This window comes from Eleutherodactylus coqui, chromosome 5 (assembly GCF_035609145.1).
Source record: "Eleutherodactylus coqui strain aEleCoq1 chromosome 5, aEleCoq1.hap1, whole genome shotgun sequence".
NCBI lineage: Eukaryota > Metazoa > Chordata > Amphibia > Anura > Eleutherodactylidae > Eleutherodactylus > Eleutherodactylus coqui.
Window position 1 is genome coordinate 46684833 of NC_089841.1, and position 26503 is coordinate 46711335.

Genomic DNA, 26503 nt, shown 5'->3' on the forward strand with positions numbered 1-26503 from the left:
CCTTTAACGACACAACAAGAGAGCACCACCACCATCCCCCCGCCACGGCCCACTTAATCCTGGCCACATTCCGAAAACCAACTACATAAAACCGCGCTACCAGGTCAGCAGTCACCACCACATTACCACCAACGAGGTTACTGTTAAGGTACATATTACAAGTCTGACTGGGGCATGCAGTGTGGGCCGAAGCCCACCTGTATTGTATCTGACGTTAGCTCTGCTGAGTAGGGCACTGCAATGGGATATATTTATGTACCGCCGGTGGGTTCCAGGGAGGCACCCATGCTGTGGGTGCACACGTAATTCCCATTGCGGAGTTGGACCTGGCTGTGACTATTTATAAAAAACCGCGGTCTGACTGGGGCATGCAGACACCTTGACAGAATGAATAGTGTGTGGCACATAGGTTCCCCATTGCTATGCCCACGTGTGTAGCTCCAGATGGAGGTGGCACAGGATTGGATTTCTCATTGCTTCTGTACAGCATTGTGGACTATCGGCCCGCCCCTTTTATGGGGGGGTCGCTGCCTAGCCATGCCAACCCTCTGCAGTGTGTGCCTGCTTTTCCTCTGGCAGACGCACTTATAAATAGACATGAGGGTGGCGTGGCATGAGGGCAGCTGAAGGCTGGGCAGGGACAATTTGGTGTACGCTGTGGACACTGTCGTGCGGGGGGGGGGGGGGGTTGGGAGGCATGTAACCCAGGAGAAGTGGCAGCCAAGTGTCATGCAGGCAGTGATTGTGCTTTGTTGGAGGTAGTGTGGTGCTTAGCCAAGGTATGCCATGCTAATGAGGGCTTTTCAGAAGTAAAAGTTGTTGGGAGGGGGGGGGGGGGCACTCTTGCCGCTATTGTGGCTTAATAGTGGGACCTGTGAACTTGAGATGCAGCCCAACATGTAGCCCCTCGCCTGCCCTATCCGTTGCTGTGTCGTTCCCATCACTTTCTTGAATTGCCCAGATTTTCACACATGAAAGCCTTAGCGAGCATCGGCGAAATACAAAAATGCTCGGGTCGCCCATTTACTTCAATGGGGTTCGTTACTCGAAACGAACCCTCGAGCATCGCGATAATTTCGTCCCGAGTAACGAGCACCCGAGCATTTTGGTGCTTGCTCATCTCTAGAAATGATAAATCTTTTCACTGCCCATGACATATGTAATATGTCATGACATGACTATCATGGCTGCTGACCATGGCTGGCAGTATCTCTTCTCACTAGTGTTGAGCTAAATCAACCAGCAAAAACTTATTTCAGGTCAAACTTTGCTAAAAGCTTAATACAATCACAGAGGTGAGAGAAAAAAAGTACAAAGACATAACTCGTAGAAAAATAAGCCAAATACGCACCACCTGATACTGCAGGGCAGGCACAATCACCATATACCACCTAGTAGCATGCAGAAAGCCAGATTGCAATATGAGGGAGCTAAATGTTCAGTGCAGACTAATGTTCAGCCACCCAACTCAACCCAAGATTGAGGGAGGGGTGACTGCAGGCAACATAGTCCACACATATGAACTGATACCAAGGATGCCAGTGATAGACAAGTGCGCCGCACTGTAGTGGCCCGAAACACCTATTCCTGGCCCCTCCATAATTGTCATACATGTCATGTCTTTTATGTGGATGCACTGTGCAAAGTGTCTTGTCTGCTGTCATGTGTATTGCATAGCTGCAGCATGTGAGAGGTTAATGTTTGAAAGTGGCTGGGATATGTCTGGGAAAGTATCAATATCTGTCTAGTCACATGCTGTCTGCACCCTATAAATATGAGTGATTGGGGTGTGGTAGGAAGTCTGTCATCTTCTATGGTTGAGAGTGGAGTGAAGTGCCAGCCATATGGGGATACCTTCAACCCTCATGTGGTGAAGTGATGGAAGAGAAGGAGAGGTATCCTGAAGTCCTTTACTCCAGGAACCGCCTCTGAATAAGTGAAGTGAGGAGTCCACCGTGCAGAGCTGTCTACAAATACTGAGTAAGTGTCTGTGGAGTGTTCCTACCCCCATCCTCCTCCAGAGTGTTACCCTTCCAGGAAAGTACCTTACAGATAACTTGGCCTGTCGGACCGGTGTCATCCTGTGTCTCCTCCCTGAACTCACATTCTCTATCTTGCCTGTACTAGTGTGTAAAGCTGTACCCTGCAAAGCTTCAAGTATTGTTCACCGGTAACTGCCCGTTCCCAGTGACCGAGTTATCAAGATTCAACTGTGTGTGTGGACTCTCTTTATTTAGCCACCCTGTACAAGATACGGTGTGAAAGGAATGGTGGCGTCACGCGTGACAAATCTAAAGTCTACCACACGTATACAGGTAACTGTTGTCCCAACGCTGCCTGGAAGAGGCCTAGCGGTACTTGGGCCGAGGTTCCGGACGTCCCTCCAAGGAGAAGTCTGGTAAGAGCCACCATGACAAGTGACACCTCTACCCCGCCAGCACCTCAGCGTGGGCCTCATGTCTAGGTGGCTGCAACACCATACAGGAATAAAGCCCCTACTGGGAAAGCAGTTGATTGCCCTGTATAACTACAGTACACCAAAAACGAGGGTAAAACGCAGCAAAAGTTTGCTTATCTCTACTCCATCCGTGCTAGCTAGTCACAACCATCAGCGTCCATTGTCCTCTTTGAGCAGAATACACCGTAGTGCCCCCTCACCTGTCAGTGCTGCCCGGAGGGCGCATACACGCACAAGGCCAGCCTGCCTTTTAAAAGGCCAATACATGCAGCCATTCTTCCTGTCACCAGCCAATCCTGGTGTCTGCTAGTCACTGGAGGGTGCCTAAGCAGTAGGTTCCACTTGTAAATGCAAAGTTGCTGTATGAGTACAGCAACTTTGCTTTGACCAATGCTTGTTCGCCCAACTTTCCTGTTTTCTCCTGTACTGACCTTAGCCATAGTAACAGTATTTTAGGCTGAAAAATAGACTTGTGTTCATCTAGTTTAACCTACTTTCCTGCAATGTTGATCCAGAGGAAGGAAAAAAAACATGAGCTAGAAGCCAATTTTCCTTATATCAGGGGGGAAAATTCCTTTCCGACTCCAATCTGGCAATATTGTATCGCTCAAGAAAGACCCCCTTCCCCTAGTGTACTCTTATCGAGTTCACCATCACCACGTTCTCAGGCAGAGTGTTCCATAGTCTCACTGTGGTCTGTCCATTCCGATTATTACTTTAGTTGCCCTCCTTTGTACCCGCTTAAGCCCTGATATGTCCTTGAGTTTCTGTACGCAATATTCCATGTGTGGTCTGACCAGTGACTTGTGAAGAGGAAGAACAATGTTCTCATCATGCGCCCCTAGACCTCTTTTGATGCACCACATGATCATATTTGCCTTGGCAGCAGCTGCCTGACACTGGTTGCTCCAGTTACAATTACAGTTAACTAAAATCCCAAACTCCTTTGTAATTCACTGCCCATTTGCATAGGTTACATTTATCAGTGTTTAACCTTATTTGTCACTTTTCTGCCTCCAACGAATCCAGATCCATTTATAATCATATACAGATCTATAAGTTACCGCATTCTGTTCTCCCTTGTGTTAATTACTTCTCATAGTTTTGTTTAGTTTGCAAATATTGATATTTTACTGTACAATCTTTTTACCAGGTCATTAATAAATATATGAAAAAGAATTGGGCCTAATACTGCCCCCTGTGGTACCCCACTAGTAACCCTCTCAAATACTGAACCCTGTGGTCACCCACAAGCATCGGCGACCCAATGAGAGTATGTACCATTAATAACCACCCTCTGCTTTCTATCACTGAGCCGTGATTATCTGATTTCCGCCTGCCCTGCCTCTGCCTTTATGTAAGAACTCTGACTGTCCTAACACCCGACTGTGTAATTGACTACATCTCTGCCTGTCCCTCTGGTTTTGCATTATGGTGCCCCTGACCTGTCCGTGCCCGCTGCCACTGCACTGAGACTACTCTTGGGGTAACAGCCTCTAACACCTGCAGCTAAAACTGGATCCCTGTTGGAGGGATTGATGGGTAAAAATTAGGGGACCCTACTGCCCTATGGAGTAGCCCAAAGTCAAATCTGTCAGCTGCACAGCAGGTTCACGCCCGATGCTGGACTATGATTAAATGATTGAATTGGCTAGATTAAAATGGCAAGGGCCAGAATCTTATCTTTAAAATGTCTCCAGTTCCAGCTGCAATATTCAGGGTGCAGCACCTCCTTGAAGTTGATGAGCAAGATGAAAAGCTTTACTTCTTGGTTCTGTGTCTGCATAAGGGGGAGGTAGGAGGGGGAGCCGCAAGTGAGGGCGGGAAGAAAGATTGGAGCCTGTTATTGTCAACTGTCCCTCCAGTTACCCCAGGGGAGAATAAAGAAACTTTTCTTCACATTATCTCTGCTTATTAGACTGATGTCACACATAGGAAAAGGTGTACTTTGGCATGAATTGTGGTAAATGTGATGAGCTGTAAATATCCATGCCTCCTAATGTCAAGCCCCGCCCACGTTTAAAAAGTGTCACCAAAAAGTCATAAAATTTGGTTCACAAGATGAACATGTGTAACTGCTTTACATCAGAAAACTGGAATAAAACCCCAAATGTATCGGCTACATAGTCTGTCTTTCAAAAATGCCACATTGTTATTGCTTCCTGCATCCGCAAAAGTGTAGGCTATTAAAATATCACCTTATTACACACATCAGCACATCGAACACCATCAGAAAAAAACAGATACGCAATACAAAAATTGGGCTTTTTTAAATCACCCTGTACTTAAGAAAAACATTTGAATAAGAAGTGATCTAAAAGTCAAATGTACCCAAAAATGTTAATAATTAAAACTATAGTTTACAGCGCAAAAAAAACAAGCCTCACAAAACCCGATCAACACAAAAATAAAAATGTTACGGGGGTTAAAAGATGTCGACAGGAAGCACATTTTTTTAAAGGTATTTTTAAAAACTTTTTTACCTACATAAATTTGGTCTTGCTGTAATTGTACTTATCCAAAGAATAAAGAAAACGCGTCATTTTTCCTCAACTTGAACGTCGTAAAAGCAAACACCCGCCAAAAATTGTGCAGTTAGATTTTTTTTAAGTTTTCCAGTACATTGTATGGTAATGGCACCATTGAAAAATACAATGCATCCTGCAAAAACATGTAGCTAAGTAGCAGGGAAAATAAGAGTTAGGATGTTTTAAAAGATGGGAGAGAAAAAAAATGAAAAAGGGCCACAGCAGGAAGGGGTTAACATAAATAATAGAGATGAGCGAACGTACTCGTCCGAGCTTGATGCTCGTTCGAGTATTAGCGTGTTCGGGATGCTCGTTACTAGAGGCGAGCACCACGCGATGTTCGGGTTACTTTCACTTTCATCTCTGAGACGTTAGCGCGCTTTTCTGGCCAATAGAAAGACAGGGAAGGCATTACAACTTCCCCCTGCGACGTTCAAGCCCTATACCACCCCCCTGCTGTGAGTGGCTGGCGAGATCAGGTGTCACCCGAGTATATAAATCGGCCCCTCCCGCGGCTCGCCACAGATGCGTTCTGACATAGTTCAGGGAAAGTGCTGCTGATGCTGGAGTTGCTATAGGGAGAGTGTTAGGAGTATTTTAGGCTTCAAGAACCCCAACGGTCCTTCTTAGGGCCACATCTGACCGAGTGCAGTACTGTTAAGGCTGCTTTTTGCAGTGTTGCATTTTTTTTTTTTTGTATATCGGCCGTGCAGAGCATTGCGTCCGCAGTCTGCGTTGTCTGTCACATCACCGCTGTATTCCTGTCCAGAGAGAAACAGTCTGCAGTAATTCTACATAGTCCAGGGCCAGTAGTGGTGAGGCAGGGACAGAAGACATATACAGTCTATATAGGCAGTGGGCTTTTCCAAAAAAATTTGGGAAAAAAAATCTATTTGGGCTGCCTGTGACCGTCCTCAGTGTACTGCGTCTCTGCTGGGGGTAGTTGTCCTAATTCATACGCAGCCAGCTAAGTGTTACAGCAGGCTTGCGCAAAATTCTTTCCTGGCTCTGCGTTGCCTGTCACATCACCGCTGTATTCCTGTCCAGAGTGAAACAGTCTGCAGTAATTTTACATAGTCCAGGGCCAGTAGTGGTGAGGCAGGGACAGAAGACATATACAGTCTATATAGGCAGTGGGCTTTTCCAAAGAAATTTGGGAAAAAAAATCTATTTGGGCTGCCTGTGACCATCCTGAGTGTACTGCGTCTCTGCTGGGGGTATTTGTCCTAATTCATACGCAGCCAGCTAAGTGTTACAGCAGGCTTGAGCAAAATTCTTTCCTGGCTCTGCGTTGCCTGTCACATCACCGCTGTATTCCTGTCCAGAGTGAAACAGTCTGCAGTAATTTTACATAGTCCAGGGCCAGTAGTGGGGGTGAGGCAGGGACAGAAGACATATACAGTCTATATAGGCAGTGGGCTTTTCAAAAAAAATTTGGGAAAAAAAATCTATTTGGGCTGCCTGTGACCGTCCTCAGTGTACTGCGTCTCTGCTGGGGGTAGTTGTCCTAATTCATACGCAGCCAGCTAAGTGTTACAGCAGGCTTGCGCAAAATTCTTTCCTGGCTCTGCGTTGCCTGTCACATCACCGCTGTATTCCTGTCCAGAGTGAAACAGTCTGCAGTAATTTTACATAGTCCAGGGCCAGTAGTGGTGAGGCAGGGACAGAAGACATATACAGTCTATATAGGCAGAGGGCTTTTCCAAAAAAATTTTGGGAAAAAAATCTATTTGGGCTGCCTGTGACCATCCTGAGTGTACTGCGTCTCTGCTGGGGGTAGTTGTCCTAATTCATACGCAGCCAGCTAAGTGTTACAGCAGGCTTGCGCAAAATTCTTTCCTGGCTCTGCTGTGCGTTCCGTAAGCGAAGTCAGCCTCCAACCACAGGCCAATAAGCGGCACATTTAATTACAGCGTTCTGTTTCTGCACTACTGGTAATACACCATGCTGAGGGGTAGGGGTAGGCCTAGAGGACGTGGACGTGGACGCGGGCGAGGACGCGGAGGCCCAAGTCAGGGTGTGGGCACAGGCCAAGCTCCTGATCCAGGTGTATCGCAGCCGACTGCTGCAGGATTAGGAGAGAGGCACGTTTCTGGCGTCCCCACATTCATCTCACAATTTAATGGGTCCACGCGGTAGACCTTTATTAGAAAATGAGCAGTGTGAGCAGGTCCTGTCTTGGATGGCAGAAAGTGCATCCAGCAATCTATCGACCACCCAGAGTTCTGCGCCGTCCACTGCTGCAACTCTGAATCCTCTGGCTGCTGCTCCTCCTTCCTCCCAGCCTCCTCACTCCATAACAATGACACATTCTGAGGAGCAGGCAGACTCCCAGGAACTGTTCTCGGGCCCCTGCCCAGAATGGGCAGCAATGGTTCAGAATCCTCTCCCACTGGAGGAGTTTGTCGTGACCGATGCCCAACCTTTGGAAAGTTCCAAGGGTCCGGGGGATGAGGCTGGGGACTTCCGGCAACTGTCTCAAGAGCTTTCAGTGGGTGAGGAGGACGAAGACGATGAGACACAGTTGTCTATCACTCAGGTAGTAGTAATTGGAGTAAGTCCAAGGGAGGAGCGCACAGAGGATTCGGAGGAAGAGCAGCAGGACAATCAGGTGACTGACCCCACCTGGTTTGCTACGCCTACTGAGGACAGGTCTTCAGAGGGGGAGGCAAGGGCAGCAGCAGGGCAGGTTGGAAGAGGCAGTGCGGTGGACAGGGGTAGAGGCAGGGCCAGACCGAATAATCCACCAACTGTTTCCCAAAGCGCCCCCTCGCGCCATGCCACCCTGCAGAGGCCGAGGTGCTCAAAAGTCTGGCAGTTTTTCACTGAGAGTGCAGACGACCGACGAACAGTGGTGTGCAACCTGTGTCGCGCCAAGATCAGCCGGGGAGCCACCACCACCAGCCTCACCACCACCAGCATGCGCAGACATATGATGGCCAAGCACCCCACAAGGTGGGACGAAGGCCGTTCACCGCCTCTGGTTTGCACCGCTGCCTCTCCCCCTGTGCCCCAACCTGCCACTGAGACCCAACCCCCCTCTCAGGGCACAGGCACTACCGTCCCCCGGCCTGCACCCACACCCTCACCTCCGCTGTCCTCGGCCCCATCCACCAATGTCTCTCAGCGCACCGTCCAGCCGTCGCTAGCTCAAGTGTTGGAGCGCAAGCGCAAATACGCCGCCACGCACCCGCAAGCTCAAGCGTTAAATGTGCACATAGCCAAATTTATCAGCCTGGAGATGCTGCCGTATAGGGTTGTGGAAACTGAGGATTTCAAAGGTATGATGGCTGCGGCGGCCCCGCGCTACTCAGTTCCCAGTCGCCACTACTTTTCCGTCCCAGCCCTGCATGACCACGTCTCCCGCAACATTGTACGCGCCCTCACCAACGCGGTTACTGCCAAGGTCCACTTAACAACGGACACGTGGACAAGCACAGGCGGGCAGGGCCACTATATCTCCCTGACGGCACATTGGGTGAATTTAGTGGAGGCTGGGACAGAGTCAGAGCCTGGGACCGCTCACGTCCTACCCACCCCCAGAATTGTGGGCCCCAGCTCGGTGGTGGTATCTGCGGCAGTGTATGCTTCCTCCACTAAACCACCCTCCTCCTCCTCCGCAACCTCTGTTTCGCAATCAAGATGTGTCAGCAGCAGCACGTCGGCAGCAGTCGGTGTCGCGCCGCGTGGCAGCACAGCGGTGGGCAAGCTTCAGCAGGCCGTGCTGAAACTACTCAGCTTAGGAGATAAGAGGCATACAGCCCACGAACTGCTGCAGGGTCTGACAGAGCAGACCGACCGTTGGCTTGCGCCGCTGAGCCTCCAACCGGGCATGGTCGTGTGTGACAACGGCCGTAACCTGGTGGCGGCTCGGCAGCCTCACGCACGTGCCATGCCTGGCCCACGTCTTTAATTTGGTGGTTCAGCGCTTTCTGAAAAGCTACCCACGCTTGTCAGACCTGCTCGGAAAGGTGCGCCGGCTCTGCGCACATTTGCGCAAGTCCCACACGGACGCTGCCACCCTGCGCACCCTGCAACATCGGTTTCATCTGCCAGTGCACCGACTGCTGTGCGACGTGCCCACACGGTGGAACTCTATGCTCTACCTGTTGGCCAGGCTCTATCAGCAGCGTAGAGCTATAGTGGAATACCAACTCCAACATGGGCGGCGCAGTGGGAGTCAGCCTCCTCAATTCTTTACAGAAGAGTGGGCCTGGTTGGCAGACATCTGCCAGGTCCTTGGAAACTTTGAGGAGTCTACCCAGATGATGAGCGGGGATGCTGCAATCATTAGCGTCACCATTCCTCTGCTATGCCTCTTGAGAAGTTCCCTGCAAAGCATAAAGGCAGACGCTTTGCTCTCGGAAACAGAGGCGGGGGAAGACAGTATGTCGCTGGATAGTCAGAGCACCCTCCTGTCTATATCTCAGCGCGTTGAGGAGGAGGAGGAGGAGGAGCATGAGGAGGAGGGGGAAGAGACAGCTTGGCCCACTGCTGAGGGTACCCATGCTGCTTGCCTGTCATCCTTTCAGCGTGTATGGCCTGAGGAGGAGGAGGAGGAGGATCCTGAAAGTGATCTTCCTAGTGAGGACAGCCATGTGTTGCGTACAGGTACCCTGGCACACATGGCTGACTTCATGTTAGGATGCCTTTCTCGTGACCCTCGCGTTACACGCAATCTGGCCACTACGGATTACTGGGTGTACACACTGCTCGACCCACGGTATATGGAGAACCTTTCCACTCTCATACCCGAAGAGGAAAGGGGTTCGAGAGTGATGCTATACCACAGGACCCTGGCGGACAAGCTGATGGTAAAATTCCCATCCAATAGCGCTAGTGGCAGAAGGTGCAGTTCCGAGGGCCAGGTAGCAGGGGAGGCGCGGAGATCAGGCAGCATGTACAGCGCAGGCAGGGGAACACTCTCTAAGGCCTTTGACAGCTTTCTGGCTCCCCAGCAAGACTGTGTCACCGCTCCACAGTCAAGGCTGAGTTGGCGGGAGCACTGTAAAAGGATGGTGAGGGAGTACGTAGCCGATCGCACGACCGTCCTCCGTGACGCCTCTGCCCCCTACAACTACTGGGTGTCGAAGCTGGACATGTGGCCTGAACTCGCGCTGTATGCCCTGGAGGTGCTTGCTTGTCCTGCGGCTAGCGTCTTGTCAGAGAGGGTGTTTAGTGCGGCTGGGGGAATCATCACAGATATGCGTACCCGCTTGTCAACCGACAGTGCCGACAGGCTTACACTCATCAAGATGAACAAAGCCTGGATTTCCCCAGACTTCTCTTCTCCACCAACGGACAGCAGCGATACCTAAACAATACGTAGGCTGCACCCGCGGATGGAAGCATCGTTCTCTATCACCATCAAAAACGTGGACCTTTTAGCTTCATCAATCTGTGTATAATATTCATCCTCCTCCTCCTGCTCCTCCTCCTGAAACCTCACGTAATCACGCCGAACGGGCAATTTTTCTTAGGCCCACAAGGCTCAGTCATATAATTTTTGTAAACAATTTTTATACGTTTCAATGCTCATTAAAGAGTTGAAACTTGCACCTGAACCAATTTTTATTTTAACTGGGCTGCCTCCAGGCCTAGTTACAAATTAAGCCACATTAACCAAAGCGATTAATGGGTTTCACCTGCCCTCTTGGTTGGGCATGGGCAATTTTTCTGAGGTACATTAGTACTGTTGGTACACCAATTTTTTGGGGCCCTCGCCTACAGTGTAATCCAATTAATTTTTTGCCCACCTGCATTAAAGCTGATGTTACATCAGCTGTGCTGGGCACTGCAATGGGATATATTTATGTACCGCCGGTGGGTTCCAGGGAGCCACCCATGCTGTCGGTCCACATGGAGTTGCAACTGCATGTGTCCACTTCTAAAGCACCCCAGTCTGACTGGGGCATGCAGCATGTAACCCAGGAGAAGTGGCAGCGGAGTGTCATGCAGGCAGTGATTGTGCTTTGTTGGAGGTAGTGTGGTGCTTAGCTAAGGTATGCATTGCTAATGAGGGCTTTTCAGAAGTAAAAATTGTTGGGAGGGGGGCGGGGGGCACTCTTGCCGCTATTGTGGCTTAATAGTGGGACCTGGGAACTTGAGATGCAGCCCAACATGTAGCCCCTCGCCTGCCCTATTTTTCAGAAATCTCGTCCACACGGGACGGCAAATCCGCCGCAGCAAAGCTCGCAGAAGCCGGCACTGCGGCGCGGATTAGCCGGCCACAGCATACTCATTCTTTTTCTTCCTCCGCTGCGGCCGCACTCTCCTCTAGGGGAGCGCCGGCCGCAGCGGAAGAGCGAGCGGCCGGGCCGCTTCAAAACCCGCGGCTAAGTGTTGCGGGTTTTGAAGCAGTGCTTCTAACGGCGGAAATCTTGCAGTTTTTCGCTGCAGCCAAACCGCGAGATTTACCGCCGGGATTTTGCTGTGTGGGAACCCAGGCTAAGTCTCCTCTCAGCCTTCTAAACATTCCCGGATCCTTAACCGTTCCTCATAGGACATGCCCGTTTGGAACGCATAATGCGTTTCCATATTGGGCGTGATGACGCCAATGCATCCATCACATGACTCGCTAGATCTCCCAAAATTCACCGTGCAATGACGAATGACGCGTCAAACGCGTGACGATGCGTTCCAATGTGACATGATTACATCATACTGTGTGTCACATGAACTAAAGTTTTTTGTCGTTTTTGATCGTGTATTTAATAGGTGTTTAGGATTACCTTAGACTGTATGTATATGTATGTGTATATGTGTACATAGTAATATAGTAACATACATAGTAACATAGTATGTAAGGCTGAATGAAGACAATCTCCATCTAGACCAGCCTTCTATCCTCCTGTGTTGATCCAGAGGAAGGCAAAAAACCCCAAGGGCAGAAGCCAATTAGCCCTTTTGGGGAAAAAATTCCTTCCCGACTCCCTAATGGCAATCAGACTAATCCCTGGATCAACCCCTAATAGTTCCTACCTGCCTATATACCCGGATTGACAATTAACCTAAGATTTATATCCTGTAATGTCCTTCTTCTCCAGAAAGACATCAAGTCCCCTTTTAAACTCCTCTATAGATTTTGCCATCACCACTTCCTCCGGTAGAGAGTTCCACAGTCTAACTGCTCTTACAGTAAAGAATCCCCTTCTATGTTGGTGATGAAACCTACTTTCCTCTAATCGTAGCGGATGTCCTCTTGTTACCGTCGTGGTCCTTGGTGTAAACAGATCATGGGAGAGATCCTTGTATTGTCCCCTCATGTACTTATACATAGTTATTTGATCACCCCTTAGCCGTCTTCTTTCTAGAGTAAATAATCCCAATTTTGATGCCTCTCTGGGTATTCCAGTCCCGTCATTCCATGTATTAGTTTAGTTGCCCTTCTTTGAACCCCCTCAAGCACTGTGACATCTTTCCTGAGCACCGGTGACCAGAACTGTACACAGCATTCCATGTGAGGCCTGACAAGTGCCTTATATAGTGGGAGGATAATGTTCTCATCCCTCGCCCCATACCTCTTTTAATGCACCCCAAGACTTTATTTGCCTTTGCAGCAGCTGACTGTCATTGGTTACTCCATTTTGGTCTATAATCCAGTAGTACCCCCAGGGCTTTTTCCATATCACTTTTCCCTAGCAGTACCCCATTTAGTGTATATTGGTTACATCCGTTTCTCCTGCCCATGTGCATAGTCTTACATTTTTCAACATTGAACTTCATTTGCCATTTTCCTGCCCAAGCCCCCAGCTTATCCAGGTCCGTTTGTAGCTGCACATTGTCCTCCGTTGCATTAATTATATTGTATAATTTTGTGTCATCTGCAAATATTGATATTTTGCTGTGCAGCCCCTCTATCAGGTCATTAATAAATATGTTGAACAAAGTGGGGCCTAATACTGAACCCTGTGGCACCCCGCTAGCGACTGTGGTCCAATCAGAGTACGAACCATTTATTACCACCCTCTGCTTTCTATCGTTGAGCCAATTTTTTACCCACTTACACACGTTTTCGCCCAGTCCGAGCTGCCTCATTTTGTATATTAGCCTATTATGTGGCACGGTGTCAAAGGCTTTAGAGAAGTCCAGATATACAAGATCAATAGATTCTCCCTGGTCCAGCTTAGAGCTTACTTCATCGTAGAAACTGATCAGATTTGTCTGACATGAGCGACCCTTCATGAATCCATGCTGGTGAGGAGTTATTCCCTTAATCTCCTTGAGGTACTCATCGATGGCGTCTCTCAGAATCCCCTTGAAAATTTTTCCCGTTACTGAAGTGAGACTTACTGGCCTGTAGTTTCCAGGCTCACTTTTGCTCCCTTTTTTGTAAATTGGAACCACGTTGGCAATGCACCAATCCAATGGTACTACACCGGTCTTGATAGTGTCTAGAAATATTAGATATAGCGGCCTAGCTATCTCATCACTTAGTTCCTTTAGTATCCTTGGGTGTAATCCATCTGGGCCCGGTGATTTATCAATTTTAGTCTTCTTTAGTCGCTTCCGCACCTCCTCCTGCGTTAGGTATGAGATATTTTGTGAGGGGTTCATTTTATTCCCCTGCATCTCGTGTGGCATTTCCTTTTCCTTTGTGAATACACTTGAGAAGAAACTGTTTAGTAGATTTGCTTTCCCTTTGTCATCATCAATGATTTCTCCTGCATTATTTTTTAAAGGGACAGTGCTCTCCCTGCAAATCCTTTTGCTGTTAATATAGTTGAAAAATAGCTTCGGGTTGTTTTTGCTCTCTTTGGCGATCCGTCTTTCTGCTTCCTCCTTGGCAGTTTTGATCTTATCTTTGCATATTTTGTTTTTTTCCCTGTATGATTTTAGCGCTTCTTCGCTGCCTTGTTGCTTTAGTAGTTTGAACGCTTTCTTTTTTTCGTTTATTGCCCCTCGTACCGTCTTGTCGAGCCACATTGGTTTCCTTATAGCTGAGTTTCTTTTATTTTTAAAGGGAATGAACTGCTCACATGAGGCGATTAGGATCCTTTTGAACTTTTCCCATTTTTCCTCTGTACTGACATTTTTGAGGATGTTGTCCCAATTAATGTTACCGATAGTAGTTCTAAGCTCATCAAATTTTGCTTTACTAAAGTTTAGTTTCTTTGTCACTCCCTGATAAGGCTTCCTATTGATTGACAGCTGGAAGTTGATTATATTGTGGTCGCTGTTCCCCAAGTGCCCCTCAACCTGTACCCCCTTTATACGTTCAGGTTTGTTGGTTAGTACTAGGTCCAGAATGGCCCTCCCTCTTATTGGTTCCTGCACAAGTTGGTTCAGGTAATTGTCTTTAATTACTCTCAAGAACTTATCACCCCTGTGAGATTTGCAGGTTTCGTTCTCCCATGTTATATCTGCATAATTAAAGTCCCCCATGATAATTACTTCGTTTCGTTTTGACACCTCTTCTATCTGCCTTAGAAGTAAGTTTTCAGTTTCTTCTGTTGCTTTTGGTGGTCTATCCCCTATCAGGATTTTGTTATCTTTTCCTCCCTGTATTTCTACCCACAGAGATTCCACCTGTTCGTCTCCTACCCCTATATCCTCCCATAACCTCGGCTTCAAGTTCGATTTGACGTACAGACATACCCCTCCCCCTTTCTGGTTCCTTCGGTCCCTTCTGAAGAGATTGTACCCCTGCAAATTCACCGCCCAATCGCACTTATCATCAAGCCATGTTTCCGTAATTCCGACTATATCATAATTTTCATCAGTCATTCTCGCTTCAAGCTCACCCACTTTACCAATCAGACTTCTTGCATTCGTGGTCATACAATTTATATCATTTTTTTTGTTTTTTTAATTTGTTTTTTTGCTATTCGTACTTATGGCTGATCTATCAGTTCTAACTGTACTAACCCCACCCCCTGCTCGTCCCCCATTCCCTTTGCTTGGACCCAGATCGCTAATTACACTGGCTACCCCACTATTTCTCATTTTACCCTCCCCCCCAGTCCCTAGTTTAAACACTCCTCCAGCCTTCTAGCCATCTTTTCCCCCAGCACAGCTGCACCCTCCCCATTTAGATGCAGCCCGTCCCTACGGTAGAGCCTGTAGCCGACAGCAAAGTCAGCCCAGTTCTCCAGGAACCCAAATCCCTCCTTCTTACACGAACTCCGGAGCCACTTGTTTACCTCCCTAAGATCCTGCTGTCTTTCTAGTGTGGCTTTAGGTACAGGTAGTATTTCCTAGAAAACTACCCTGGAGGTCCTCGCCCTGAGCTTGGACCCTAGGTCCCTGAAATCATTTTTGAGGGTCCTCCATTGACCTCTAATTTGTTCATTGGTGCCAACATGCACCATGACTGCTGGATCCTCACCAGCCCCTCCCAGTAATCTGTCAATCCGATCCGCGATGTGTCGAACTCGAGCGCCAGGAAGACAACACACCGTTCGACGATCCCGGTCTTTATGGCAGATTGCCCTATCTATCCCCCTTATAATTGAGTCCCCCACCACTAGAACCTGTCTAGCCTGCCCTGCACTCCCCGTCCCCGTCTCACCGGAGCAGTCATCCCCCTGGCGTTCAGAGGGCATGTCGTGCTGCAGCGGTGCTGGCTCTGTAATGGCATCGCCCTCATCTGCCAACGTTGCAGACATGTTGGGTTGTGCCAGTTCAGGACCAGGCTCCCTGGATCTATTCCCTCTACGCCTCCTTCTATCTGTCACCCAGCTGACTGCCTGCTCCCCCTGCACTTCCGTACTACCATCCGCCCCCGCCTCTACCCCAGCGAGTGTCTGCTCAGTGAGCACCAAACTCCTTTCCATGATGTCAATGGCTCTCAGTGTTGCCAGTTGCTGATTTAGATCCAGAATTTGGGCTTCTAAATGTGCGACGTGCATGCATCTTGCGCAACAGTATGCACCCTCGATCGGCTGATCGAGGACCGCATGCATTGCACAAGTAGCACACTGGACGGCATTGCCAGACATGGAGCTCATCCTAATGGGGATCTACAATTTACTTGTGGAAGTAGTGAAGATAGACTTGTTCACACTCCGCTCACACGCTGCCGCCTCCGCTCAACCGCTCACACGCTGCCGCCTCTGCTCAACCGCTCACCCGCTCACCCGCTGCTGCAACCGCTCACCTGCTGCTGCAACCGCTCAACCGCTGCTGCAACCGCTCAACCGCTACTGCAACCGCTCAACCGCTCACCTGCTGCTGCAACCGCTCAACCGCTCACCTGCTGCTGCAACCGCTCACCTGCTGCTGCAACCGCTCAACCGCTCACCTGCTGCTGCAACCGCTCAACCGCTCACCTGCTGCTGCAACCGCTCAACCGCTCACCTGCTGCTGCAACCGCTCAACCGCTCACCTGCTGCTGCAACCGCTCAACCGCTCACCTGCTGCTGCAACCGCTCAACCGCTCACACGCTGCTGCAACCGCTCACACGCTGCTGCAACCGCTCACACGCTGCTGCAACCGCTCACACGCTGCTGCCTCCGCTCACACGCTGCTGCCTCCGCTCACACGCTACTGCCTCCGCTCACACGCTACTGCCTCCGCTCACACGCTACTGCCTCCGCTCACACGCTGCTGCCTCCGCTCACACGCTGCTGCAACCGCTCACACGCTGCTGCAACCGCTCACACGCTGCTGCCTCTGCACAACCACTCACACGCTGCCGCTCTCGCGCAACCGCTTACCCGCTGACACTTATGCGCAACCAGTCAAAATTTTTATTTTTTTATTTTTTTCCCCCCTCACAAACACTTAGACCCCCAGACACACACACACACACAGAAGACACAACTAGGGCACACCAGATACACAGAAGACACACACTTAGCTCACAAACACACACAGAAGATACTTATCGGCTCCTCCACTCCTCCTGGTGACGTCACCTGCTCTCCCGGCGGCCGCTCACTCTGCCCTCCTGTCTCAGCTGCTCTGCTGCTCCGTTCTGGTCCCCTCCGCTGCTGCTGGCGCTGGACTCCTGGTGGCCTCTTGGCGCCGGGCGCCGGCTACTGCTCTGCTCCGCTCCGGTCTCACCTTACTGCCCCCGCACCTGCTTCGGCGCCGGTATCGGCTCCTGCGCTGCTCCGATGTCCCCTTCAGCCCGCCGCTCGAGCCTCTGTCTCGGCGCACTGCTCCTGGCGTCTGACGTCACTTCCGGCTGTCAGAACCTCACTGCCGTCAGTGTAGGGTCCCTATGTGCTGTATATGTCTATGTGTTTTACAATTTTATAAAACTCCCCCTGGATAATTCAATTCTGAAATCTTATTATTACTATAGTACTATATGTCGTCAATACAATTTTACAGTTCCCTCCCTTCCCTGCGTTTAACTCCACTTAGCGTTATACTAACCAATCTATTTTAATGAATTTTGTTTATTAATATAAATTCCCCAAATAATCTATTATGGGGATTTTTTTTACTCTGATTTTTTTCTATTCCCTAATTTATTAAGTATTCTTACATCATTTTAGTAAATTGATCTTCATATTCAGTGTGTATAGGGATTTTAACATTTATCTAAAAATGCCCCATATATGTATGTTTATTCTCCATATAGAGTTTTAAAAGTTATTACCTACTATTATGACAGGCTGGACATATAATTTTACTATGGACCTATTGGTTCATTATTGTATTGAGCGCCCAATAGATCAAACATGATTTAGTCCGTCTAGTTGAGTTCCAATATTTCTATATGTAAATAAGTATTGCATTGAATCCCAGTTTATATATTAGAAGTGGTTCTCCTTATCGCTGAGAGAAACGAGCGTCATTACTTAGAAGAGATACTTTAGTTCACGTGACACACAGTATGACGTAATTACGCCACCCCACCACCGATTGGCGGGTATGACAATGATTGTTCAAATATATATATATACACACACACTAAATGTGTGTAAGTGTTATTATGCTTGAAGAAGGCTTTCCACTAAGCTGAAACGCGTCGAGTTGTGGAATAAAGTTACATTTTTGGATTATAAATGGATCCTTTCTATTCGGGACACCAGAGGTGATTGCCCTGCTAGGACAACCCCTTGTTGGGTAATTCCCTGCTGCATTGGATTAGGGGTGAGGAGGCACCCCTGTGAAGTAAGTTACATATCTATATCTACTGTGCACTATCTGGAGCGCTGGTGATTTTTGGTTGGTGTCTTCACCACGTTTATCTGATATCTAGATGTAGGACTTTGCATTTCTCTCTGTTATATACCATTCCCGCTGTTCAAGCTTGTCTAGATCTTTTTGAATCCTGTGTCTCTCTCTTCTCTAGTGTTAGATATCCCTCCTTGCTTTGTGTTGTTGGCAAATTTGATCGATTTCCCCTGAATTCCCTCATCTTTAGGTGCTGGACTGTCCAACTTTTGGGATTATTGGATGCCAGATTAATGGAATTTCAACAATAGAATGATGGGGACAAGAGAACAGGCCTAGAATATGTAGCAATAAAGCTGAATTATGTTATCCGTCTTCTTGAAGTAAACCAGAATGATCCGGCATCCTTTCATAACAGGGAAACAATCCAATATTGTGTTTGAGTCGTGCTCCATAGCACTATTTGTTATGGGCATACTGCCTGACAGTGACACAGTGTGAACAATAGATCTACTCAGCCAGAGGAAGAATGGAACATCGAATACTAGGAAATCTGCCGAAATAGAAGAGAATGTTCTAGGCTGAGTTAATTTGGGGAACTCTTTCCCTGTCCAACGCTCTTAGGCTTTGTATACTCTTATACAACCACCAGGATGGAAAAACAGGGATGGCAGCCAATATTTACTAACCACATAGTAGACAAATACGCACCCAAAGGAGGAAAAAGTCTTACATCAACAGACAAAAGCAATTGCATCTCAAAACTTATTAGCAACTTTTAACAATGTGAAAAGGGTTCTCTGGTTTGGGAGAAAATAATGAAGGATTGCTAATTCTGGATGTTTGTCAATTAGTGGCTAGAAAGAGCATTTCTCACCCTGGAGGTCCAAGGAAGTCTGTATGTTATGTGGACTGTCCTTGGATTTCAATAGTAATTATTTCATACTTTGTTTCACCTGTTGTGGAGCTGCAGAAAAAAATGACATTTGCTACCAGCTGCTGTGATTCAGTCATAGTTTAGAGATGATCATTGAGATTAGCTGCAGTGCAACACTTTGTAAAAAGATTATCATCAAAGTGACAAAACTGGATTGTCCACTGTGTACATACATTACTTATCCTGTAGTTAACTTGAGTTACATCCTGTATTACACTCCAGAGCTGCACTCACTATTCTGCTGGTGGAGTCACTGTGTACATACATTACTTATCCTATACTGATCCTGAGTTACATCCTCTATGATACTCCAGAGCTGCACTCACTATTCTGCTGGTGGAGTCATTGTGCACATACATTACTTATCCTGTACTGATCCTGAGTTATATCCTGTATTATACTGCAGAGCTGCACTCACTATTCTGCTAGTGGAGTCACTGTGTACATACATTACTTATCCTGTACTGATCCTGAGTTACATCCTGTAGATCTTTTTATTATAAAAGTAAAAAACATAACAATAAACAGAACATAAATATCGCTCACTTGGCATAAGACATAAACATAAGACAAAAACAAATCATCACTTATATTAACTGTACTTTGCCTTACTTCAGGACAAAGGGGACAAAAGCAAAAGGTCCATCTGGTCCAAACAATACACACAGCACACTACACCAACCTGCACTCCAAAACTACACTCACTCATCCTCACCAATACATATACGCTACATACTACATATAACAATATACCCACATGTGAGAAAACATCCCTAACTCACAGGATCCAGCCTGAAATCCCAAAAAAGAAGAAAGAAAACGACTAATAACCGAAGCAATTATATAATAACAATAATGCAAACAACAATAACAAAAGTAATGACAATAAGAAGAACCCAATACCTTTTTTTTAATATTTTTTTTTTTTTATTTTTTATTTATTTTTATTTATTTTTTAATTTTTATTTTTTTTTAATGCCCACCACCTAAAGAATAAAACCTTACATAATCCTAAACTAACCCTATACCCAAACCAAACCACCACACACCCCAAACCACCCCCCTACGGTGCAGCCTGGGAGCCACGCCTGCATCCCAAGTCCGTGCTCAATGTCTATGTCCAGGACGAGCCGAGCTGCACCGCATACACACACCCTGCCCGCCGCAGCCTGAGGGCCACGCCCGCACCAACAGTCCGTGCCCAGTGTTCATTGTCCGGGACGTGTCAAGCTACGGCTGAGGCATAAATCCCCCCCCTCCCCCCAATAAACCCACCACCCAACCTATCTATAACCCCTAGCCCTATATACAAAACAAAACATAACATAACATAACATATAACATCTCTTATACTACACAACTACAAACCAACACTACATATTAATACCCGAAAGCCTAAGGTTCAGTTACCTGCAGCCGTACATACTTTATCTTTGACCGAAAACAAAAACTCTACTAGTGTCACACTCAGCCCTCCACAAGGACTGGATATGATAAGCCAGGCACCGACCAAATAGAGAAAAACTATCCCTATAGTTAATCTGTCCCTACAATGTCCCTACTCCTTCCCTAAAACTTACCCTCAGAGAAACTGTCCCTACCTCTCCCTATTCTGTCCCTACAAGGACCCTAACAATAAGAAGACTGTCCCTAACGAAATACAAACCCTCTCCATAGGAGAGAGGCCTTAGTCGTGCCCAACCTCTCATAATCCAGAGAGCGCACCTTCACCAGGTCACCAAGGATGTTTCTATTCACCTCATCCACGGGGAGGATTTTCTCTTCCGTCGAAACTAAACACCGTGCGTTCCAAATGTGAAACCTGACCACTAGGCTGACTAAGAATAAAGTGCACCGGTCCCTGCCACCAATGTCCCTGAATGCCCCATAGACCCATTCCGCATATGAGAGGCGTGCCAACCTGGGCCAACCAATGGAGGCTCCCACCCGTTTGTACACCTCTGTATTAAAGGGACACTGAAGCAGGAAATGCTCCATGCTTTCCAGTACGTTGCTGCACTCCTGGCGGGGGCAACCCCTATCCCCCAGAGGCCTGCTCTTCAAGTTGCCCCTTACATACAGTCTCCCGTGGAAACAGCGCCAAGTCAAGTCCCAAAACTTCAAGGGGATCCTGACAGAATTCAATAAACGTAACCCTCCCTCCAGGTCCCGACTTGGGCAGTCCTTGAGCGCCAGGGGCTTCTGGAAATGGGTCAACAGAACCCTCTTATCGAGGAGTTTCCTCGACAGAGTTCTGATCTCCCACATCCACAGACCCCACCGACGTATCATCTTCAGAACCACGGTAGCGTAAGCCGGAAGATGCCCGTGCGGCGTGCAAAGATCCTTCACTCGCCCTCCTGTCTCCCATTCCTGGAAGAAAGGCCGAAGCCATCCCCAACAGGAGAATACCCACGGAGGAGCCCTCTCTTGCCAGAGGTTGCCTATATTGATCTTAACAAAGGTGTTTACGAGAAACACCACGGGGTTGACCATAGATAACCCCCCTAGTCTCCTCGTGCGATATGTGACATCTCTCCTAATTAGGTTGAACCTGTTCCCCCACAACATTAGGAAGAACAGGTTGTAGACCCGGGTCCAGAGAGGCTCTGGCAAAATGCATACACTGCCCAGGTAGATGAATAAAGGGAGCAGGTATGTTTTGATCAGGTTAACCCTTTCCCGAAGGGTCAAAGACCAACCCTTCCACTGGGCCACCTTCTGAGTGGCACCATCGAGCCTGACCACCCAATTTTGCATGGGGTAATCTCCCCGGCCGAATTTGATGCCGAGAATTTTAGCTGAGTCCTGGGGCACTGGAAGGGTGTCCGGGAAACTAAATGTAGGATCTCCCCTTCCTAACCAGAGACTTTCGCACTTATCCCAGTTGATGCCGGACCCGGATGCTTCCGAGTAGCGATCCACCTCTGCCATCACGTACTCTGCCTCCCCCCTCGAGGACACAAAGACGGTGACGTCATCAGCGTACACTGCCACCCTGAGGGCGGCTTCCGGCACCGCCCGATCCATCCCGACCCCCGCCATAGGCCCACCATCAATCATCCTAAGGAAAGGATCAATGGCAAACACGTACAGCAAGGGGCTCAGAGGACAACCCTGACGGACGCCAGACCCAACCTCAAATGGGTGGCCGACCCAACCGTTCACTAGCGGGAAAGTCTCAGCCCCCGCGTACAATGTCTTGAGCCAATTGACAAACCCCACTGGCAGGCCATATCTCAGAAGAACAGACCAGAGGTACTCGTGATTAACCCGATCAAACGCTTTGGCCTGATCCAAGGACAGCAGGTACCCCTCCCAGTGACCAGCCCTACCCTGCTCCACTGCCTCCCGGACACCTAGAACAGCACTAAAGGTGCTACGGCCTGGAACAGAGCAATGCTGGGCGCCCGAGAGGAGCCGGGGTGCAAACTTGACCAGCCGATTAAACAGCACTTTTGCCAGAACCTTCCTGTCCGTATTGAGAAGCGCTATGGGACGCCAGTTCTCAATACGGCTCGAGTCTTTACCCTTTGACAGAAGGATCAAAGCCGACCTCCTCATTGACTTTGGGAGAGTGTCCGAGGAAAGGCACTCATTGAAAACCTCAGTCAAGAGGGGACTCAAGAGGTCCTTAAAGGTCTTATAGTACTCAGATGTTAAGCCATCCGGTCCTGGCGATTTTTTGAGCGCAAGCCCATCAATCGCCAGTTTAACTTCCTCTATGTTGATCTCCTCTGTCAAAACATTAAGGGAGATGTCATCCCCTGGCTCAGGAACATCTTCAGCCAGGAAAGCCGACATCACATCTCGATCTAGATCCCTCTTTCTCAAAAGGTGCGAGTAGAAGGATCTGATGACTTCCAGAATCCCTGATCTGGACCTGTTCAGAGATCCCGTACCGTCGATCAGTCCAGTGATAACTTTACGATTCACTGACATCTTGCAGTTTCTGTAAGGGTCAGGTGAGTGGTACTTCCCGAAGTCCCTCTCAAAAACCAAAGATGCGTGCCTATTATACTGGCACCCTTTGAGCAAAGACTTCACTCTGGAGATCTCCTCGCGGCTACCTCCAGTCGAGACGAGATGTTCGAGTTTCCTCCTCAGGCCCTGATAAAGACGGTACTTACTCAGGCTCCTGAGGTTAGAGAGCTGGCGGAAGAACCTCGCCGCCCTGATCTTGAGCATCTCTCACCACTCTGACTTACTGCTACAAAGATCCAGTAATGGTACCTGGCTCTGCAGAAAATCCTCAAAGGACTGTCTTATCTCTGCTTCCTCCAGGAGTGATGAATTCAGCCTCCATAAGCCTCTACCCATCCGGGGGGTCTCTGCAACATTCAGGGAAAACAAAATCAGACAGTGGTCGGAGAATTCCACCTCAACAACAGAAACTGGTGAAGAGATGGCTTCCTCCTTCAAATAAAACCTATCTATTCTTGACCTGCACTCGCCTCTATAATAGGTGAAACCCGAGTGGCCTGGGGTGTGCCGGATGTGGACATCCACCAGGCGAGCTTCGCTAGCTATGCTATTAAGTGCGACGCTATCATAAGTCAGCTTGCCTAGGGAGCCTCCCCTGTCACGGGTCCTCGTGACTGCATTAAAGTCACCCCCAAAGATCACCTGCTGACTAGTAAAAAGGTACGGCTTGATCCTCATAAAGAGATCCTTGCGGTCCCGCTTGGTTTGGGGACCGTAGATGTTGATTAGCCGAAGCTCTTGTCCCTTCATGAGAACATCCAGGATCAGGCACCTCCCTATTTCTAACTCGATAACCCGTCGGCATTCAACCGCTGCGGTAAAAAGTACCGCCACTCCGCTATATGGCTCGGCCGCAAGAGACCAGTAAGATGGACCAGACCTCCATTCCCTCCTTGCCTTATGCACAGCTGCCAAATTTGGCAGCCTGGTCTCTTGCAAAAACAAAATGTCGGCTTCAACGCGGCCGAGAAAATCAAAGGCTGCAAATCTAGCCATATCAGACTTAATGCTGGCAACATTAATGGATGCCAGCGTCAACGGAGCGGGTGCCGCCATCATTGGTGATTGAGTTAGATGGCTTTCTTCTTCCCACCCCCCTTCTCATCAGGGTCTGAGGATGACCCCTTGCCACGTTTCTTGGACACTGAAAGGTCCATGGCAAGGGGCTCCTCAACCTCGTCCTCCTTGCCACTGGGCTCTGGGCCAGCCCTCCCCCTGGATGTCACCAAACCCCCACAAGAGGAAGGCTCAGCACCCCCTGTAGGCCTCACGCTTGTCCTAGGCACCTCTCCCTCCGAGGACGAGAGAGCTTGGTACCTGTTGGAGAGCCCAACAAGAGGAGAGTTTGGATTGCCTTCCTGCACCTGGCCCGTTGCAGGGGAAGATTTCCCTTCCCTTTTTTTCATTTTCTTGGAGCCCTGCTTGCGCTTTTTCTTTTGCCACTCATCCTTGCCCTCACCCACACTTTCATAGTGGGAAGAATCTGAATAAGTGGCATCCTCTTCCCTTTGGATCCTCCTGACCTCCTCATCCAGCTCCCTGTCCCCTGGAGCCTCAGCCACATGATTTGCGTCCGGAGCAGGGGCCAGCATTGACCCACCTGCCACCTGGGTTTCCACCAGCTCCCTGCCCCTTCCGCGCTTCTCTTGGCGCCTTAGCTTGGCTGCCCCAGCATGTTTGTTCTTCCTGGGCTCCATCGCCTCTGCTGGTCCCCTCCCCTGCAGAAGCAACCTCACGGCTCTCCTCCGCTGGGGCCATGACCGCATTGGCGAAAGAGCGTGGACAGCGACTGAATGGGTGACCGAGGTCACCACACAGGTGACACCTAATCTCTGCACAAGATGCCGCAAGATGACCTACCTCGCCACACAGAGCGCACTTGATGACGTTACAGGCTGCACTCAAATGTGTGGGGTCGCCGCACTTGTGACAGAGCTTCGGCTGCCCCTGGTAGAAGGCCAAGATACGATCCCTGCCAAGGAAGGCCGCGGATGGTATGTGGGCCACCGAATTCCCTGAACGCTTAAGTTTTACCATAAACGTCCAGGCTCCGGACCAGATGCCGTGTTCGTCCCGGTTCTTATTGGGCATATCCACCACCTCTCCGTACCGACTTATCCAAGTCATGATATCGTAACAAGAGAGGGACTCGTTACGAGTCAAAACGGTCACTCTCTTGACTCCAGTCTGGCGGGTTACCACTTGTGCAGCGAAACCGCGCCAGCCGGGCTCATCCTTCATCAGCTCATAATTCCCCCAGAAGAGCTCGAGGCCCTCTGGGCGAGCAAAGCTGATGTCGAACTCAGACGTGCCATAAGGATGGATCAGGGCATAGATGTCATTTGCCCTGAAACCCATCTTCAGCAGAAGCTCCACCACCTTACTCCTGGATGGGCACGCGTCATTGCCTCTCCACTGAAGACGAGCCACATTCCTACGGCCAATGTCCTGCCCGGTTGTCGGCAGGGACCAGACAGTCTCCCCCCTTTGTTCTCAGAAGGCACCAAGACCATGTCTCTCCACCCAGAGAGACAAATCCACAACTCTGCCCCCTACATTCATCGAGCTCTCCCCCCTCCTCAAGGCCTCCAGGAGGCGCTGTTGCAAAACACCGTCCCCAGAGCCCAAAGACAAGGAGGACGCCTCTCCCCTCCCTCTGGTAGAAGTTATGCCAGTGTCGCCGCTGGAGGGGCGACTGGATCCTGACCCACGCCCTGACTACCCTCCGAAGCCCCACCCACCCGTACACAAGGTGGCATACTTGCCGGGGAACCGGGGACAGCTGTTCCTGCAGGAACAGGGGCAGCAGGAACAGGGGCAGCAGGGGTACCAACAGCCGCATCCATTACCTCACTCACTTCTCCATTAGCTGCTGGACCAGGACCCATGTAATCTTTACCATTAACTTTCCCTTTATGCCCTGAGGGCAAGTCCATGGCACTTCCGGTGGGTGGCTGAAGATGCACTTCAACATTTCTCCTCACATTGGTGGCTGTAGCTCCGCCCACCTTAGCCACTTTAGGAGTTGTAGTTCCTCCAACTTTCCTTGCAGGATCTTTACCATGTGTGGGAGGATCGGCAGACCCAGCCACCACCCCCTGTGCCCCCTCCGCACCGGAAAGGTGCTTTAGGGACACAGGGGGGACAGCTAAGCCACCACCGGTGGGACCTGGTGCCGGATCACGCCCCCCTCCCACTGGGACGTGACCAACAGCGCCAGCACCTCTGGACTGGCCGCGACTCTTCGCTTTCCAAATGCTCTTCTCCACCTCCTTTACTCCTCCATTCCCACTACTAGCACAAGCGGGCTTGGAGTTTTGGGCCGCATTAACCCTCTCTTCCCCAGTCCCCTGCACCGGACCCACCACAGAGCCCGGGACTAGGAGCTCAGGGTTACCACCCTGGTCTGACTTTGCAGCCAAACCAGAGTGCTTGGTGACATAAACGAACTTTTCTTCAATATACGTTTTTTCCTTTTTCCTCCTCTTTTTGCTTGAGGTCTCCGGGGGTAAATCATTCCCGAA